The sequence below is a fragment of the Oratosquilla oratoria genome, chromosome 6 (assembly GCF_046742065.1).
Source record: "Oratosquilla oratoria isolate Oo_2021 chromosome 6, ASM4674206v1, whole genome shotgun sequence".
Classification (NCBI taxonomy): Eukaryota; Metazoa; Arthropoda; class Malacostraca; order Stomatopoda; family Squillidae; genus Oratosquilla; species Oratosquilla oratoria.
The window spans coordinates 42,383,795-42,402,904 of record NC_134782.1 but is presented as its reverse complement, the minus strand read 5'-3'; the positions used below and the strand labels follow the sequence as shown (position 1 = coordinate 42,402,904).

General features: G+C 40.6%; 1 protein-coding gene across 6 annotated transcripts in view; it reads right to left on the bottom strand.

The window, feature by feature from the left end:
* The window catches only part of LOC143026451 (uncharacterized), a 308,848-nt gene that overhangs the window by 112,754 nt on the left and 176,984 nt on the right, over window positions 1–19,110 (bottom strand). The window lies entirely within an intron of this gene.

Below are 19,110 nucleotides of genomic sequence, written 5' to 3'. Positions count from 1 at the left end.
GCTGGGGGGAGGGGGAGCGGGGGAGGGAGAACCGGAAAGAGTGAAGGAGGAGGGAGGAAGGTGGAGAAGGAATAGGAGAAAAAAACAAACAAGAAGAAAAATGAGACGAAAGGGTGAAGAGGAAGAGGAAGATAGTGAAGAAGAAGAAGATGAAGTAGATGAAGAGTAAGATGAAGATAATGAAGGAGAAAAAGAGGAAGAACGAGAAGAGGGAGATGAAGTAGATGAAGAGTAACAAAATGAAGACGATGATGAAGAAGAAGCTGAAGAAGATGATGCTGAAGAAGCAAAAGAATAAGGAGAAAAATGTAAAGAAGAATGAGAGAAAACAAAGACGAAGAAGATAGAAGAAGAAGTGTGGAGAAGGAAGTCAGTTGAGTCGCCGTACTCTTGCCACGGGTTCGAACCGCCAAGGGGGGGAGGGGGAGGCTATGGAAGAAGTCTTGTTACAGGCTCTTCCTATTCCCTATTACCAGTGACTGCATGTGTATGAAGTACATGTAAACAGTGAAATTACTATGATAGATTCTATTTATCGTTGCGAATTCCCCACTATCTGGAGGCTAGCGCGGTGCCCCTTACAGAGAACTTTGTAGTGTGGAATCTAATTAACCATACTCTTGGTCCAACTCGCTGGTGGCAGAATTCCAACTCCCGTCACCTTGACCACCAGCGAGCAACAAGAAGTAATTATATATAAACAGTAATCTGGGGTTAGAGCACATATTACATACACACACATGTACGCAGACACAAGGGCACTCATTCCCCCCACACCACGTGCTGTCACCCTAGAAGCAACTTCAGCAACATTTTTTTTTTTTTTTTTTTTGCTTCGGCCGATTTTCCTCTTTAACTTGAGTGATGATTTCTGATCTTCGGTGTTCCTTCAAGCAAGAACAATCGTCTCTTTTTCATTCCCTCATAAGTGGCTGTTGCTCAATGGGAGTTACGTCACTTCCTGGGCTGTGGGAGGGAGGGAGGAGGATCGGGGTTCGGTGGGGGGGTGGATGACATGATTTGATGACGTCACTTCCTTGGCAACGCACTATGAGTGTGTGTGTGTGTGTGTGTGTGTGTGTACGAGTATGTATATGTGTGTATATGTATGTGTGTGTATGTGTGTGCATGTATATGTGTGTATATATATGAGTGTGAATATGTGTGTATATGTGTGCGTGTATATATGTATGTGTGTGAGTGCATGTGTGTGATTCAATATACTTTTGTATCACGTGTTGGACTCGTGATCGACAGTTTTATCCTCCCAGATGAGTTCAGAGCTCATATATGGCCTCTCTCTCTCTCTCTCTCTCTCTCTCTCTCTCACACACACACACACACACACACACACACAAACACACACATACACACACAAACACAGCGCCTTGCCCACGAGAGTTGGAGTTCCGGCTCGCCCTGGGCGGGAATCGAACTCGGACCTCTGGATTAGTGGTCGCGAGCGGTACTACTGCGCCATCAAGGCGTGTGTGTGTGCGTGTGTAGATCAAGGTAAAGGAATAGGAAAGGCAACTCTATTGATGTTATCAAGTCGATATTTTAAATGATGACGTCATCACCAAGTTGATGTTTTAAATAATGATGACGTCATCATCGTCGTCGTCACTGATTCCAGTGCCATATCACCAGTGACATACCCTCCTCTTCCTCCATACCTCCACCTCTTCCTCCTCCTCCTCCTTCGCTGGAAAGGGGAGGTAGTGCTGGGAGTGTGGCGAACACGGAGAGGCAAGATCCATAAACATTGATTATTAAATAGACAAGACACACACACACACACACACACACACACACACACACACACACATACACACACAGAGGGATAGAGAGACAGGGGCAGAAAGAGAGAGATAGGTATAGAGAGAGGGGGAATAGAGAGTGAGAGGGAGGGAGACAGAGATAGAGAGAAGGATAGAGATACAGGAACAGAAAGAGAGATACATATATAGAGAGAGGGGGGATAGAGAGAGAGGTAGAGAGAGAGAGAGAGAAAGAGAGAGAGAGGGAGAAAGAGAATGCCAGCCGTGGGTGCCAAGAACCAAGTGTCACACGTCAAGGGGGGGGGGGGCAAGAACTAGCTGACAAAGAAAAATACCGATTAAGGGCAAATAATTACCCAGGTAATCTGCACACGTCAAGGTAAGGGTAATGAATTACACTCTCGGATGAGCCCTAATTACCAAAGCTACGGAAGAGTAAAAAAAGAGAGAGAGAATGACATAAATAATGTATCATAATAAAAAATGAATAAAAATATTTAAACGACTGAAACACCCCTAATGCTGAAACCTTATTCATTTGCTTGCCGGATTACAATATTTATGGAATAAATCTCCAACAAGCATTTCTTTTATCGTTTCTGCCCATCTGCCTCCATTTACACAGTCTCTCTCTCTCTCTCTCTCTCTCTCTCTCTCTCTCTCTCTCTCTCTCTCCAGTTCATCTGGGAAAGTGGAGAGTAGATGTAAGCCTTGTTGAAAAGAAAATCCCGTTTCCGAGGATTAAAAAAAATGCTCGGCAACAGTGTGCAAATAATAAATGTTCTTGCTTATGAAGATCTGCAGAGAAACAAAAGAGTGAGATTTGCTGCGACAGACCACAAACTAGTCGCCAAATAATAATAATAATAATGATAATAATAATAATAATGATAATAATATAAATAATAATGATAATAATAATCATAAAATAATGATGATATTATCTATATACCAAAGGCTTTTTCCCCCTTACAAGGGAGGTAGCCGTGTCAAAAGGTACGTACCCACTCCCACCCAATTCACCCCCATCCACCACCTTTTCCTTCTTACATTTATCATTATTATCATTACTATCATCATTAGCATTATAAAAAATCATATGATAATAATAATGAAATAATTATAATAATCTACCTATTTGTCTACATGCCAATTCGCTTCTTACTTTTATCATTATTATTATTATCATTACTATCATCATTACCATTATAAAAAATCATATGATAATAATAATGAAATAATTATAATAATAATCTACCTATTTGTCTACATGCCAATTCGTTTCTTCCCCCATCCACTATCCATTTTTTTTTTTTTTTTCAATCTTAGCTTCTCGTGGATGGAGGACCATTCCTGTCTCCCGACACACTGTTCGCGTCATAAACAATGCACAAAGATATGATCCCGTCTTTCAGCGTTATTCGCTACACTGATTTTCAATTAATTATCTTTTCTGTATTCTTTAGTTCTGTAGCCATCGTCTTTGTCAACTTCCAAAGCTTTAGAGCATGTAGTGAGCGCTGAAAATATCGGCTGTTTTAACAGGCTAGATAGCTTTATGACGGGGATGATAGGTGGGATAATGGACATGGAACTGCCTAGTGTAGACCTTATGGTCTCTTGCAGTTTCCTTCATTCTTATGATCATCAATCTCACATCCGTAGATCATAGCTGGCATCATACACTGGTGGTAAACATTTAGTTTCAGACACAGAAGCAGAGACCCTCACATGATGTTCCTATATCTACTACCAAACATTTTCCAGATTTTGTATTGGACTTATTAATCCTTCACCTCTCTGGTATGGTGGAATACTTGTATTTTTTCTGGCTAACGACAAACTATCTTAATCATCTGAAGGCACCACCGGCGTTCACTCACTCAAGCAACGATCAAACAACCTTCGAGCTTATCATCACTGATGTAGCCCCGATCTCTCGGTTGCAACAAACACCATCATCTGTGGACAACGCCACCTAGGACTCCCTGCACATTATGTACTCAAACTAGACTAGTTCTAGGATTAACTCAAAATTTATACTGTCAGTGTATTTATGTATTGCTGTTAACACCATAAACCTATTATCATTATTATTTTTATTTACGAATGATTTATTGATTTGTTATTTTTGGTGCAGCTATACCGTGGTCATATGGCGTCGCTAGGCGACTGCAAGGCCTTAGCAACAGTGTTGCCAGATTGTGTTTAAAGAATATATGTTGCTTGGACTGAACAAAGGAAAACTGGGAATTATATTCGGAAAAGAGGATTATAAGAAAAAGAAAAAAAAAGAAGAAAGAAAGAAAGAGAATAAAAGAGTAAGACCAAAGAAGCGCATTAGACATGAAACAAACAAATAGAAGATTAAATGAAACAAAGACTGGCCTCAAATGGGTATGATATGACAAGTAGAAACGGGAGGAATATTAATAAAAAAGAAAGAAAAAATAAAAATAAATAAGAAGAGCAAATGGAATGGATATGTTGGTCGGAGCTGAGTACAATGTCATCTTTTCCAATTAATCTTTGAATTTATTTTATCTTATCTATTTTATTTTATTTTATTTATCTTGCGATGTCAGCGCCGTTCTTGTGAAGGGTGTGTTTGTAGAAAAGTATACGAAAAATAATGCAAAAAACAGTGACAATAAATTAATAAAATATAATAAAAACATATCAAAATGAATAAAACAAATCAACAACACAATATCAAACAAAAACCCAAATATGATTAGATAAAAAAAAAAATCAAAACATAAATAATCAACAAAAACAAATCAAATAACAATAAAAAAAAATCAAATAACAAAAAAAAAAAAATTGAAAATAAAATTAATTTACAACAAATGAAATATAAATAATTAAATAAAAATAAAATGTTACTCTTCTAGCGGCCATCGTTATCAAGCAGGGATCCTACGAAATTTGTCGAAGAACTTTAGAACCCGGATGTACAATCTCCCACAATCGACCGGCAGCCCTCCAGTCTAAAATTTTTCTTAAATCTTCTTTCTAAATCCAAACAACTTTATTTATCTGAGGCTCGGCCATGGCGCACACACACACACACACACACACACACACACACACACACACACACACACACACACACACACATATATATATCAACAAAGACCTGTGGATGGGTTTTCCATTAATACGCGGAATGAGTCATAAAGGCGGTTGAATAGGCCCAATCCCGCGAACTCTGATATATGTATACGCACACACACGTGCGCGCACACGCACGCACACACACACACACAAACATACACAAAACACTTATACGAATATCTAAAAACGCACTTATATTGTGGACAAGTGAGTATACACACAAATATACAAACGTATAAACACACACGCACGTATAAACTCGTGGCGCAGTGGTTAGAGTTTCTGGCTACCACTACGGTGGTCTGGGTTTGAATACAGCCCAGGGCTGAAATAATTTCAGTATCGCTGCGCTGTGAGTCGTTACTCCAACTCTCGTGGGCGGGGAGTTGTGTGTGTGTGTGTGTGTGTGTGTGTGTGTGTGTGTGTGTGCGCGCGCGCGTGTAAGGTCACAGCATTACCTATAGATTGGTCATATATGAGCTCTGAGCTCTCTTCCGGGAGGGAAATAGCTGTCGATAACGAGTCAAACACGTGACTCAAGACCATGGTGAATGGTGAATCACACATCTAAACGCACATTTCTATTGTGCACAAGAAAGTACACACATAAACGCACACATAGACACGCATTCACACAGAAACACACAAGCACTAACAGTTAAGAACACACGTATATTATACACACACACACACACACATTGTAAAATATAACGATATTCTTTCGTAAGGGTTTCACAATTTAAAAAATATGGTGGCCGACATAGACTAGTCTTCTGGGACGCAAATGCATAAAGAAAATTACAGAATTTTTACACCAGCGAGCTGTGTGTGTGTGTGTGTGTGTGTGTGTGTGTGTGTGTGTGTGTGTGTGTGTGTCTGTGTGTGTGTGTACGCGTCCTATTTCCAATCCTAAAATTTGTCGAATTTTTTTTCCAAACCATAACAATCGTTTTCCTTTTTTATGCCAAGTTTGATCTGTAATTTTCAGGTTTTACTGAATCACATTTTTCACTTTTTTCTGTTTTCTACTTTATAAAATCTGCACTTCCAACGCATCTAGGAAAAATAAAATAAAATAATAATGAAAACATCCTCGCTTTGCTTTGGGAAACACATAAATATACCAAAGGCCTTTTCCCCCTTTACAAGGGAGGTAGCCAAAAAGAAAAAGGCATAAAAACCATTCCCAACCATTCCATCCCAAATACACTTCAATCCCCTCCACCCTCTACCCTCCCTCTTATCTTGGCACCTCCTGGATGACGGGTCATCCCTGCATCTTGTTCACTGCCCTGGGTCAGAAGCAGTGTTGCAAGACACAGCACATCCACAGCAAGGCCGCTTCATTAAATCGGCGACCCCCCCTCTCCGTCCCCTCATGCAGAAAAGGAGAAGACGGGGAGAAATCCTTTCGGGCTGCGTCAATTTTTTCTCACACATACTACCTCAGCCCCCATCCCTCCACCAATTCCACCTCATGCATCACAACATCATCCATATACAACCATTCTCCATTCACCCCTGTCCTCTGTCCTCTCCCGTCCTTCCTCAACAGACATTCCCCTCTTCCCCAAAGCCCCCTTCACCCCATCCATCCATCCATCTCATCCTAGGTCGCCCCCCTCATGTTCACTCCCTCCACATCTGCCTTCCATACCTCTTCTACTAGTCTTTCTTCACTCATTCTTTCCATGTGTCCAAACCATCCCAATACTCTCTCATCCACCCTATCTCCCAACTCTCTTACTCCCCCTGTTCTCCTCTCCACCTCCTCATTTCTCACTCTATCCAGCCTAGTAACCCCCATCATACTTCTCAGACACCTAATCTCAAACACATTCAAACTCCTTCTCTCTTCCTCTCATATCTTCCATGTTTCTGCCCCATACAGTGCTGTTGGCAAAATCACTCCTTCATACAATCTCCTCTTAGCATCCATTCCCAAATGTCTATTCCTCATTACACTTTAATCCACCAAGGCATTTACTCGCTTCTCTCAATCTACATTCTACCTCCACCTCCACTCCACCCTTTCCTGCCACATTCGCACCCAAGTATCTTAAACTATCCACTTCCTCCAGTCGCTCTCCATTAATGATTACTTCCAGTCTGCTGCCACTTTCACCCCTTGTACATCTCATCACCTTACTTTTACCCACATTTATCTTCAACTTTCTTCTTTCATACACTCTCCCAAACTCTGTCACCAACTTCCTCAATCCCTCCTCTCATCCTGCTACAAGTGCAGTGTCGTCCGCAAACAACAACAGGCTCACCTCCCACTTTTCTCCATTTTCTTTAAACATCTGTAATCCCTGACCTTCTCCCACCACCCCATCCATGTATAAGTTGAACAGCCAGGGCGACATAACACATCCCTGACGAAGTCCCACCTTTACCTCGAACCACTCACTCTCTCCATTTCTAATCCTGACACATGCTCTACTACTCTCGTAAAAACTCTTGACAATTCCTAGATGCTTTCCTCCTATCCCGTATATCTGCAAAACCTCCCACAGTGCCTTCCTGTCTACCCTGTCATAAACCTTTTCGAGATCCATAAAAGCCCAAAAAAACATTCTTACCTTTTCCTATAGCTTTCTCACATATCTGTCTTACCACAAAAATTTGGTAAACAGTAAACAGAAATTAATATTCTTCTTGAATCTTTCCACCCAACGAGATGACGTCACAAAAAATAAACGAGATAATAATAATAATAATAATAATAATAATAAAACAAATAAAATAAGAATAACAACAAACAAGTAAATATAAAATCCATAAAACTGCAAAATGCAGATCGACAACAACTAAACAAATAGTAAATAATTATATAAATGGATAACTAAATCAATGAAAACAACTAGACAATCCCCGACACGTTACAACTTGATCTACAGTCTCACCACACGTCTGGGGCGAGTTGAGGTGGAAGAGGGTGGGGAGAGGAGGAGAGAGGGGGGATAGACGGATCCAAGCCCATCTCACACCTTTTCTCACGGATTTTCAAAACCCGTTTTAAAGGCTCACTCAGGCACTCCCCCCTCCCCCCTCCCCAGCCCCCCCGTGGCCTAGCGGAACTCCAACGAACTACCACGCGTCTTACGGTGAGCCCGCGGTGACGTCACGAATGGTAACGTCATAGGGTGCGTAGTGACGTCATAAGCGATGACGTCACTGCATGGGTTATTAATGGAGTTATTTTCATTCACTGATGCTGTTGGTAATCATCAGATCTCATAGGAACAGGAAGAAAAGGAGGGGGAAAAGGTGATGTGAGAGGAGGAGGAAGAGGAAGAGGAGTGAGGAAGAGGTGAAGCAAGGAAAAGGTGATGAGGAAGCGATGAAGAAGAAGAAGAAGAAGAATGAGGAGGAGGAAAAGGAGGGGAGGAGGTGGAGGAGGAGAAGCCAGGAAGTATGATGAGGATGTGGAGGGGAAGGAGGAGATGGGAGAAAAGGAAAAGAAGAAGAGGAAAAGGGAAGAAAAAGGAGAGGGGAGAAGGAGAGGGGGGAGAAGGAGAAAGGGATGAGGAGGAGGAGGAGAGGAGGAGTAGGTGGAGAAGGAGAGGGAGAAGAAGGAGTAGGGGGAGAAGGATAAGGGAGAGGAGGAGGAGAAGGAGGAGGGGGAGAATGAGAGGTGGGAGGAGGAGATGGGGAGAAGGCGATTGGGAATCGAGACCAATCAATGATTGGTACCCTTAAACTAATCATGAAGACGTGGGTGTAATGACATCCCCACTCTGCGGGTGATTGGCAGGTCTGGTGTGGTGATGAGGCGAGAGGAGGGGTGATTGGTAGCACTGATGACAGATGCAGCTTCCTAAGCATCCCTGAGATAAACATAAACAAACCTTTACGAGGGAAATCCTTAGAGTCGATTTTGACACTTCTGTTCCCTGCAATATCGCCCTTATCGGCCGGGCAATCGTCTTTCGCGCTTTTGACAAGTCCAAGAAGTTGTTCATTTTTTTTTTTTTCGTTTTTAAAAGGCGTTCTGGATAAAATATAAAAACCTACACATATTTTTACTGTATTTACAGGAATACAATGTTGTACAAGTTCCTTATATGATGATTAACTATCTGCTGTATTTAGATATAAACAAAAAATACCTTAACATATTTTCACTGTATTCACACCAGTACAATGCTGTACGACATTTTATATGGTAATAAACTATCAGTTTTATATAGAAATAGATTAAATATATATACATATTGACATTAAAGATAGAAAAAATCTAAACACATTTTCACTGTACACAAACACGACGTTGTATAGAATTTCTATATGGTAATTAACTATTGTCTATAGAAATATAGTAAATATTCTACAACGAAATATATATTTGCATTGTTGTGACGCCTAGTGGGTCACATAATCATGTCTACAAGATGGATCCTGGTGGATATACAAGGGAAAGGTACCAGGAAGCGCTCCCGTTGCATACTTGAGCCGAACGCTCTACCCACCGGCCCATCACCACCCCAATTCCAATCCATGGCAACTAATTTCAGCACATAATAATCCCAACATTAATTGAAAAATAAAAGAGCGCTGTAATGATTGGCTACCCGTACAATAACCCCTCTGGCAAATTACACAATTATCGAAAAGATAATAATTGATATGCAATTGTGTTTGGGCATTTTGGGGAATGATAAAAAAAGAGAGAGATTTAATGAGGGAAATAAAAAATAGTACAGGATGGCCCAAAAGCCACTGAGTGGTTTTGATTTTCAATACACCTGCTTTATTGTTATGAACTCATCTATGTAATTTTAATACAATATGGATACATTGCCTCAGCATTTGTATTGTCTATGGGTAGGAGCAGTTGACCTATCTTACTGGAACCCCATATCGGGCTTTGGGTCAATGAATAGAGAAACTGTCACAAATTGCAGCCCCTCAGTGACTTTAAGACCAATCTGTAGAATCTTAAAAATGATCAACATTTATTTTACGTGCACACACTAGTCTCCAATGAGACAGGAATCCTGCGTTGCTCTGGTCCGTAGAGGTCCTAAAATTACTGACTAAATAGGACTTATGTCCCATTAGAGGATAAACTGTGAAAACAAACACAACCCTCCCCCCTCCCCATCCATGGTGCAACAGTGACGTCATATAACCGGATAAGCCTGTGGTCCCCTTCCTGTCCTCGCTGCCTCCTACGAGAGCCCCCCCCCCCCACCACACACACACACACCCCTGACAGTCGTAGGGCCCACTGGAGCTCGTAGGTCCCTCTGAATAAAACCCTCTGTCTTCAAAACAAAAGCAATCACGCCTTCCATCAAGCGACTAACGGTGGTATTCTTAAAATAAAAATAAAAATAAAAATAAAATAAACAAATAAATAAAAATAATAATAATTATTTTTTTCTTACATAAATCCATGGAAGACAAAGATTCATATAGAAAAAAATATATATATATATTTTAAGAATACCACCGCCTTCTCCCTTTCATTGCTAAAGAAGGACAACTCCCTTATTGCATTCTGTTTGGCGTCGGATGGGGTACCGGGTTCGTTCCCCTCGGGGGGAAGAGGGGGTGGAGGGAGGTCGTCCTTGAGGGGGTAAAGGAGGTAAGGGAAGTGTTATCGGAAGGGGAAGAACGAAGGAAGGTAGAGGGGAATGGAAGAAGAAAAAAGTAAAATAAAGAAATATGTAAGTAAATGAATAAATAAATCGATCAATAACATTAATAATATCGGTAGTAGTAATGATGATGGTGATGATAATTATAATAATAATAAACATGTAAAGAAATATAAGGACTGTGTTATTATAATCATATCAATGATGAGGTCACTAGCGTCACCATAGCTAAAATCTGATAGGATCTGATAAAATAAAGACACTTGTATGGCAACATAGCTGTTGTTGCTGTTGCCATATACAGTGCATCAATTAAATATGGTTTCAGGGAACGGAACCCAGGAAAGCTATAACCAGGTGGAAAAGTGAGAAATTTAAGATAATCAAGATTATTCTTTAATCACGAAAGAATTTCGCGTGTCTCTGGGCCGTAGGGGTTTTCAGTCAGAACGTCTTTGATGTACTACGTAAAACTTAAGCAGTTTATATCCCATAGAGGGGGGTGGGAGTGGGAGTGGGAGTGGGAGAGGGGGAGGGGGAGAGGGGGGAGAGGAGATATTAAAGAAGACGTGGGCAGAGGGGCAACTGGGGCAGGACGCTCTAAATGTAATTTTCCTCTCTCTCTCTCTCTCTCTCTCTCTCTCTCTCTCTCTCTCTCTCTCTCTCTCTCAGTCTCTGTATTCAAATAATTGCAAACACACACGTAATTGCAAATTATTCTTTTTGTCATTCAATTCAATTTCAGAACTGAAATAACATATTAATCATTATTATGAAAAAAAAATTGATGTTGACATGGAAATGAAATTCGCAATTCTAACTTTGATGTGATGTTGAGGTTAATTAACATTAATGTTGCGGTTATCAACATCGAATTTATGAAGCGAAACTAACCAAATGTCATTTAGCTACCAGATCCACATGTTGTGTGTGTATGTATATATATATATATATATATATATATATATATAACGTATATACAACTGGGAAAAGATGCTACCATTGTACTATACAGGACGTGCAAAGGGAATGGTCTGGAACTTGTCCTACCCATTCCCCGACGTCAACTCTTAGAACATTCCTTTTTGTACGTTCTCCCTAGTACAACGGCAGCGCCCTTGCCTTGTGGTAAACAGAAACACAGCCAAGGATTCGAGTCTCATTGACAGGGCTAGTTAGCCCAATTGCCGAAAGTTCACACACACACACACACACACACACACACACACACACACACACACACACACTTCTATAACCCAATGTTTGAAACCAAAGCAGTAGACCCCAAACACAGACCAGCCGGAGATAAGACCCACACTGGTAAAAATGACTTGGTCTATGGTCTTCAATGGGTCTTAATGCTATTACGCTCGGTTGCTGGGTCTCGTCTCCCACAAGAGCTTTATCGTCTTCCCCACGAGTGGCTGAGATCCACACACACACACACACACACACACACACACACACACACACACACACACACACGTCCCCTACCCATGCCTATGGCATTAGGGGACACTCCGTCAAGAGAATTACTGTATGGCATCCAAACAGAATGTGACTTGTTTAGTTTCTAAGTGTCAAAGCGTGCTGGGGATGTTTTATTTCTAAATATAACTTTAACGACCAGTTTCTATATCCGTATAATGCCATAGAATACGTCAGTATAATTCCTGTTATAACAATAATGATGATAATAACAATAATAATAATTATTATTATTATTATTATAAAAAATAATATCCGTTTCTAAAACCATTTACATTCTAGATTTGGGGTGGGCAACCTCTTCAAGTGTGAGTGCCAGATTAAGCCAAATATTTGATACAAAAAAATATTTGATACAAAAAAAAAAAAAAAACTCGCGTGGCCCATAAGGGCCCCAATCTACAGCCCAGCGTATTATGCGATTACCAACGGCCATACAAAAGAATCTGGAGATTTATTAGTTGTTTGTTTTAAGATGAGCCCTGGGTGTCGTTTGCCGGATTTTTGGTGACATTTTTTGCACGCGTGCCAAAGGTTGTCCAACCCTTGCTGAACGCTATTAAGGAATAGTCCCCCCCACCCCACCTTTGAGACAACCTCACGTTAGCCCCATACCCCCCATTACGTCATGGAGTGGTAACTCGTCACGACCAACCAGTCACTAGCGAAATCAACTACTCAGCTGTCGACAGAACCACAGAGCCTAAGGTTAATCTACTTCTGTTGGTTAGCGTCGCTTGCCCCTATGGACCACAGGCACATAGCTTATTTTTTTATAATTGGAAATTAATCTCCACTAAAAAATAAAAAAAAAATCAATAATAATAATGATAATAATGATAGTTTTTCATTTCTACTATTCCTTCCGTTCAGTTACTATCCCCTCGTTGAATCTCTCTCTTCGACCCAAACCACGCGTTTCGATTGTTAATCCCTTTCTTTGTTCAGGTTCACTGAGACAGTGTCTGTCCAGACGAAGAAGAGGAGGAGAAAGAGGAGGTGGAGGAGGAGGAGGAGGAGGAGGAGGACGAAGAGGCTGAAACCAAGAACTGTTTGTTCATGAAACGCAAAGAGGAGGAAGTTTGTTCTCAGAGAACAAGAAGAACTTGTCCACAAAGAACTAGTTCTAACCTTGTTCAATAAGGGCACATCATCAGCTAGATTTTTTTTTTTTTTTTTTTTTTTTTTAAAGACGAGAACTAATTTTGTTCCCCGAATCACAATGGAAAAAATAAACAAAATATATAATAATAAACAAATAAATAAATAATAATAATAGCTAAATAATAAAAAATATAAAAATAATAATAAATTTGATTTCTTTCCGTAAAGGCAAGAATCAAAATGGAAAAAATAAACAAAAGATATAATAATAAATAAATAATAATAACTAAATAATAAGAAATAATACTAATAATGACTTTATCTTTTCTGTGAAGGCATTTCGTAGGCCTAACTCATTAAAGACAGAAATTAATTTATTTTCTACCTTTTTCCCTGTGTAGGATTCCACAGTAAAGGTTTAAGGTGTCACAGGAATATGACCAAGAGGTAGGGAGAATCGGAGAGGAGTGAGTGCGGGATTCGAACCGACAGCTAAGCGAATGGGTGTTTTGTGGCCCTCCGGTGGGTGCTTCAGGGGGCCACTGAGACGTTTGTGGAGAGTAAACACCTGTTTATGGAGCCGTGAAATTGTTGCAAAGAAAGGTTGCGTCGAAGGTTGCAGAGGTTGCGAGGAAACCTCTATGGATGGGGCATTCAAACTCCAACTTAAAAAAAATAAACAAATAAAAATAAATAAAATAAAATAAAAATAAATCAAATAATAATAATACATATATATAATACAAATCAAATTAACAAGATAAATTGACGAGATAAATTAATAAATAATAATAATAATAGAATAACAAAAATAAACAAATACTGAAATATTTAACCTAAGCAGACACCAAGGTTCCATTCTGTATATTTATATATCTTACGCCAGACGATTTGATTCAGTTGTGTTAAAAACCTCACCAATCAACTGTTAACTCTAACCAGTTTAACCAGAGTTCGTGGTACCGAGATGTGTGGAAGCTGCCTATGTCTTGCTGTTGGCTCTTGGCAAATGTGTAGAATAGTTTCGGTTGATTGATGGTATTAGAATTGAGCGGACCAGTGTTGGTGTCCACAAGGGTGGAGAGTACCTGATACCAAGGTCACTGCTGGTATTACGAGGGTGGAGGGTAGTTACGTAACGGTAGGGGAGTAGCTATAAAACGAGGGGTAACTTTTTCACAGGGGAGTAAATATATAACAGGGGTGGTTTTGTTACGAGGAGGATTTTTACGTAACGAAGGCGGAAGTTACGTTACGGGAGGGACATTACGTAACGGGGAGGGTAGTTACGTAAAAAGGGATTAAGTGCGTTACGGGCAGGTTAGTTATGTAACAAGGGGGTAGCTACGTTACGGGAGGGTAGTTATGTAACGCGAACATGCACCCAGATCAGCTGATCTCTTCAATACCGAAATACCGAGGCCAAATTAGTTTATATATATATATATACAGTATATATATATATATATATTATATATATATATATATATATATATATATATATTCGTCCCTTGTGACGCCTTTGTGTGTGCGTGTGTACATTCCAGACTACAGTCTTTCCAAACTACTCTTGCAAATACCCGAAACCATGAACACTGAATAAAATAAATGAATAAAATATAAATGAAAAGTATAAAAAATAAGGATTTTCCCCTCATTTACACATTTAATGTAACGAGGCTTTTTCAAAACGACAACGAAATCCTCTGAAGCAACTTTGTGGCTTCGAAGCTTCCAAGCCTGGATCGTCGCAAGACACATACATATAATGGGGAGTTTCGAAGTCAACCTATTTTGTGGTAAGCACGTAATTTGAAAGATACGGTGCACGTGTGTGTGTGTGTGTGTGTGTGTGTGTGTGTGTGTGTGTGTGTGAGAGAGAGAGAGAGAGAGAGAGAGAGAGAGAGAGAGAGAGAGAGAGTGTACACAAACTCATCCTTATTCCTACTATGGTAATGAAGTGTGAGAGATATAAAAATGATTAACGAATGTTTTGAGAGTGGTCTTGTGAATAATAATAATAATAATAATAATAATAATAATAATAATAATAATAATGATAATAAAGTCCCTGAACACATTAATTAATAGAGCCCAACAATCCCCCTCTCTCCTTCTGTCAATATATTGTTGACATTTTTATTCTTATCAATAATTGTTCTAGAAATAATGGAAATTTCTGACGAGTGTAACTGTATTAATACAATATCTGAATGTATTTGCATGATCAAATTCAAACGAGAAATATGAAAGCGAGAAGAAAAAAAAGTGACGTCATTTCCTCATCTCCCCTCTGATGACGTCACATCCTGTGCCCGGAAGTGACGTGGTGGATCGTTAGTGCGTGACAGGTCGTCGTCTGAATATGAAATCTGAATTAATTTTGTCATTTGTTGTGGTGGTCAAATCCGGGGGGTGGGGGTGGGGGGAGAAGGAAGTTTTCCCCCCACTGTCTCCCACAATGGGTTTGATGATGATGATGATGATGGCGATGATGATGCTTCTACCAACATTTGCAATATCAACAACAACAATGACAACAGCGACGACGATGATGACAATAACAGAGTACTATTGATGATTTTCTTTGGTTTAACGTCACAAACTCCCCCCACCTCTCAGGAGGCTAGAACGGTGTGGAATTCCATGAACTATTCCCTTGGTTCAACTTCGCCGGTGGCAGAGTTCGATCCACCATCCCCCTCGCCCTTCGCTGCCAGTAACGACGCCATAACCTGCCCGGCCAGCGAGTTTCCAGAGAGAGTGAGTGGATTACTACACCAATAACAAACAAACAATAACAGACTTCCATAATCATAACCATCATCATTGAAGTTATTAGCTTAATATATTGGCCACTCCGCCTCTCCCCCTCACCCTTCCAAGGTCAAAGCTTATCTCCCCGAAAGGTCACACTTAATTAAACCTAGTTGCGAGTTCGAATCCCGAAATCCCTCCTATCAGATTCCCAGGACCGATAGTTACCTTCCTCCCCACTCTTTCACCATGACGCTAAGAAAACCATCAGGAAATCACTGAAGACCAACACGAAAAATATCACGTGATTACGGAATTGTGTCACAATCAATAGGAGTATCCAAAGAATCACGTCACAGAGAGGCAGCTGGTGGCCCCAGCTGGCGCATGTTCCATATGCAAGCTGGCGACCAGCTGCTAAGTCGCGTCAGGTCGTGCAGCTGCACGTGTGGAATTGGACCCCGAGATTGGGGGGAAGGGGGAGGGTAAATAGGTAAGGTTAGGTTAGGTAAGAAAGGAAAGAAAGAAGAGGGCGGGGGAGGATAGGAGGAAGGGTAGAACGTAGGAAAGAAAGATAGGAAGTAGGAAGGAAGGAAGGAAGGCACAAAGAAAGGAAGGAAGGAAGGAAAGAAAGGAAAAAGGGAGGGAAAAATGAAGGGAAGAAGGGAGGAGGAAGAAAGAGGAAAAAATAGAGGAAAGAAGCAAAAAAAGAAAGAAAAGAAGGAAGGAAGGAAGGAAGGGGGAATGCAAGAAGGCGAGTAGACATGAGGGCCAATACAGAGTACGGAAGGAAAGAAGGAAGGAGGGAAGGAAATTCTGAGGATCGTTGCCAGCTTCTGTGGGGCTGCGGATTGGTGAGACACCAATCATCATCAATATAATTACTTTTAATTTGTGCACACAAATAACTTTCATCTCAAGAGAACCAATGTGTGTGTGCAAATACATGAAATACTAACCATACCCTGTCTCTTCTACATGCATAACGTTGTCTCGGTATTGTTTGGAAGATCTGGCAACGCCGCACCAATAAAGACCAATATTAATCCCATTTGCAGTTGACAGGTAACTCATGTTACGTCCGTTTACATCATATATATATAAACAATCCCAACACTGCCACATCCCTCCACTTAATAAATCCCATTTACAGTGTACATGTAACTCGTGTATTCCGTTGACAATGTACTGTAGTAAGCAATACCGACTATACCAAATCTCACAAAATAGTATCGAGACAGGAAGACTATATGAAAGTTAATTTCAATTGCCACAAAATGAGGGTTCATTACTTCATAATGACATAACCTCCCTTTCCTTCGCCCTTGAAGTAGGAAAACTTTGCTTGTTCTTAGTCTAAGAGACTTAATTGAAAATGCTCTTGCTGTACAAACTGTCTTGGTTTAGGTGGGGGTTAATGTTGCACCAATAGTGAATGTGGGTCACCAACTTTGCTTTGTTTATTCGTCAAAGATGAATGGGGGGGGAGGGAAGCGGGGAAAAGGAAGAGGAGCATAATACAGAAAAAATGACAAAACCGAAGTGAAATAAGAGAAAAAAGAGGAAAAGGAATAGAAAGGGAAGCCAAGGAGAACAAAGAGGAACACGACGCAAAAAAAAAAAAAAAAAACGTAGTTCCGGAGGGATGGGCAAGGACCGGGAAACTATCCGGATGAGCAGTTTTCCGGAATCCAGAAGCTTCTCATTCACTCCTTGGGAAGAGGAAGTGATACGGAACATTGGAGGACGACAGACACACGGAGCAATGGAGGAGGAATAGGAATAGGAAGAGGAGGAAGAGTAAGGAAAGGAGAAGCTGCAAGGGCAGGATCAGAAGAAGAAGGAAGTGAAAAACGAGGAGGAGGAGAAGGAAGAGAAAGAGGAAGAGGAAAAGGGAGAGGAGAAGGAGCAGGACGAGGAAAAGGAAGAGATAAAGGAGGACGAGGAGGTGGAGTAGGAGAAGTAATACAAGGAGGAGAAGGAAGGTTATTTTGGTAGCAAGCGTCGTAAAGGAGTGGGGGGATGGGGGGTGGAAGGATGGGGATGGGGGGATCACCCACAGTTCTGGGGGAGAGGGGGAGGGGCAGCAAAAGGGGGCACGCCTCTTTCTGACACACTGTCTGATATAAAAGAGGCCTAATTAGACGGACTGCCAACAAGGAGGCAAGTGTGAGGAGGGAGGAGGGAGGAAGGTGGAGAAGGAATAAAGAGGGAGGAGAAGGAGGAGGAGGAGGAGGAGGAGGAGGAGGAAGGTTATGGTAGTTAGGATAGTATTTGTACTTCAGTTCTGACAGACTTAGATAAAAAACACACTAGTTATGATAGTGGTGCTAGTATATAATAATAATAATAATAATAATAATGATAATAAAAATAATAAAACAATGATAACGACCGTATGTGCAATTCAATTTCAACCAAAAATAAAATCGAGTACCACAGACAACTTTCAATGTACAATCACACAACATCCTTCGTGTTACCAAGAAGTAAACCTTAACACTTATAGTATTATGTTGTAGTAATCACATGGTTCCCTACTACACTTCCGGGTAAATAGATAAATAGATAAATTAATAAAAATAAAAAAGTAAAATGGTGGGTGGGTCTAATTAATTAGTCTCTTCTTGTCAACAGAACTCCATAAATTCTGACCTTCAGCATCTCAACGAAAGCCGTCTGCTGATGCCTCCAGCAAAGCGTGCAAATATTTTTTTTCTCTTAAAGAGTTGAAAAAAGAGCTTATACCACATCATGCGTGTATAAAAGAGAGTAATGAGAGTCAACCTGAAAGGCCTCCCTCTCTCTCTCTCAGTCATTAGACTTTAAAAGAATAAAAAGTGTTACAAACCGAAAATTATTGTTATGTTGGTACCCCTTGTGTCAGTTGATCTTCAATTCAAAATTGAACATCCAAAAACAACAGTTAACACCACAACTTCGGTTAAATTTTGTAAATATAACAAATTCAACATCGCTGTTAATGTCTACGCACAAAAAAAAAAAAAAAAAAAAAAAAAAAATGGACGTTAGCGTCACTGTCTACAAATACCACGGTCCCGGCACCGACCTTCTGACCTTTCTGAAGTTGCTACGTCATCATTTCAGTGCGGGGGGCCGAGGCGGGGGGGGGGGGAAGAGACTTTCGCCCCCACACCTGCCACCTGCTTCCCCCCACCCCCTTTTCCACGGTTTGGATCACGTGCTGGGCTTGTGATCGTCGGTATTGCTCTTACCGGATGAGTTTCATAGAT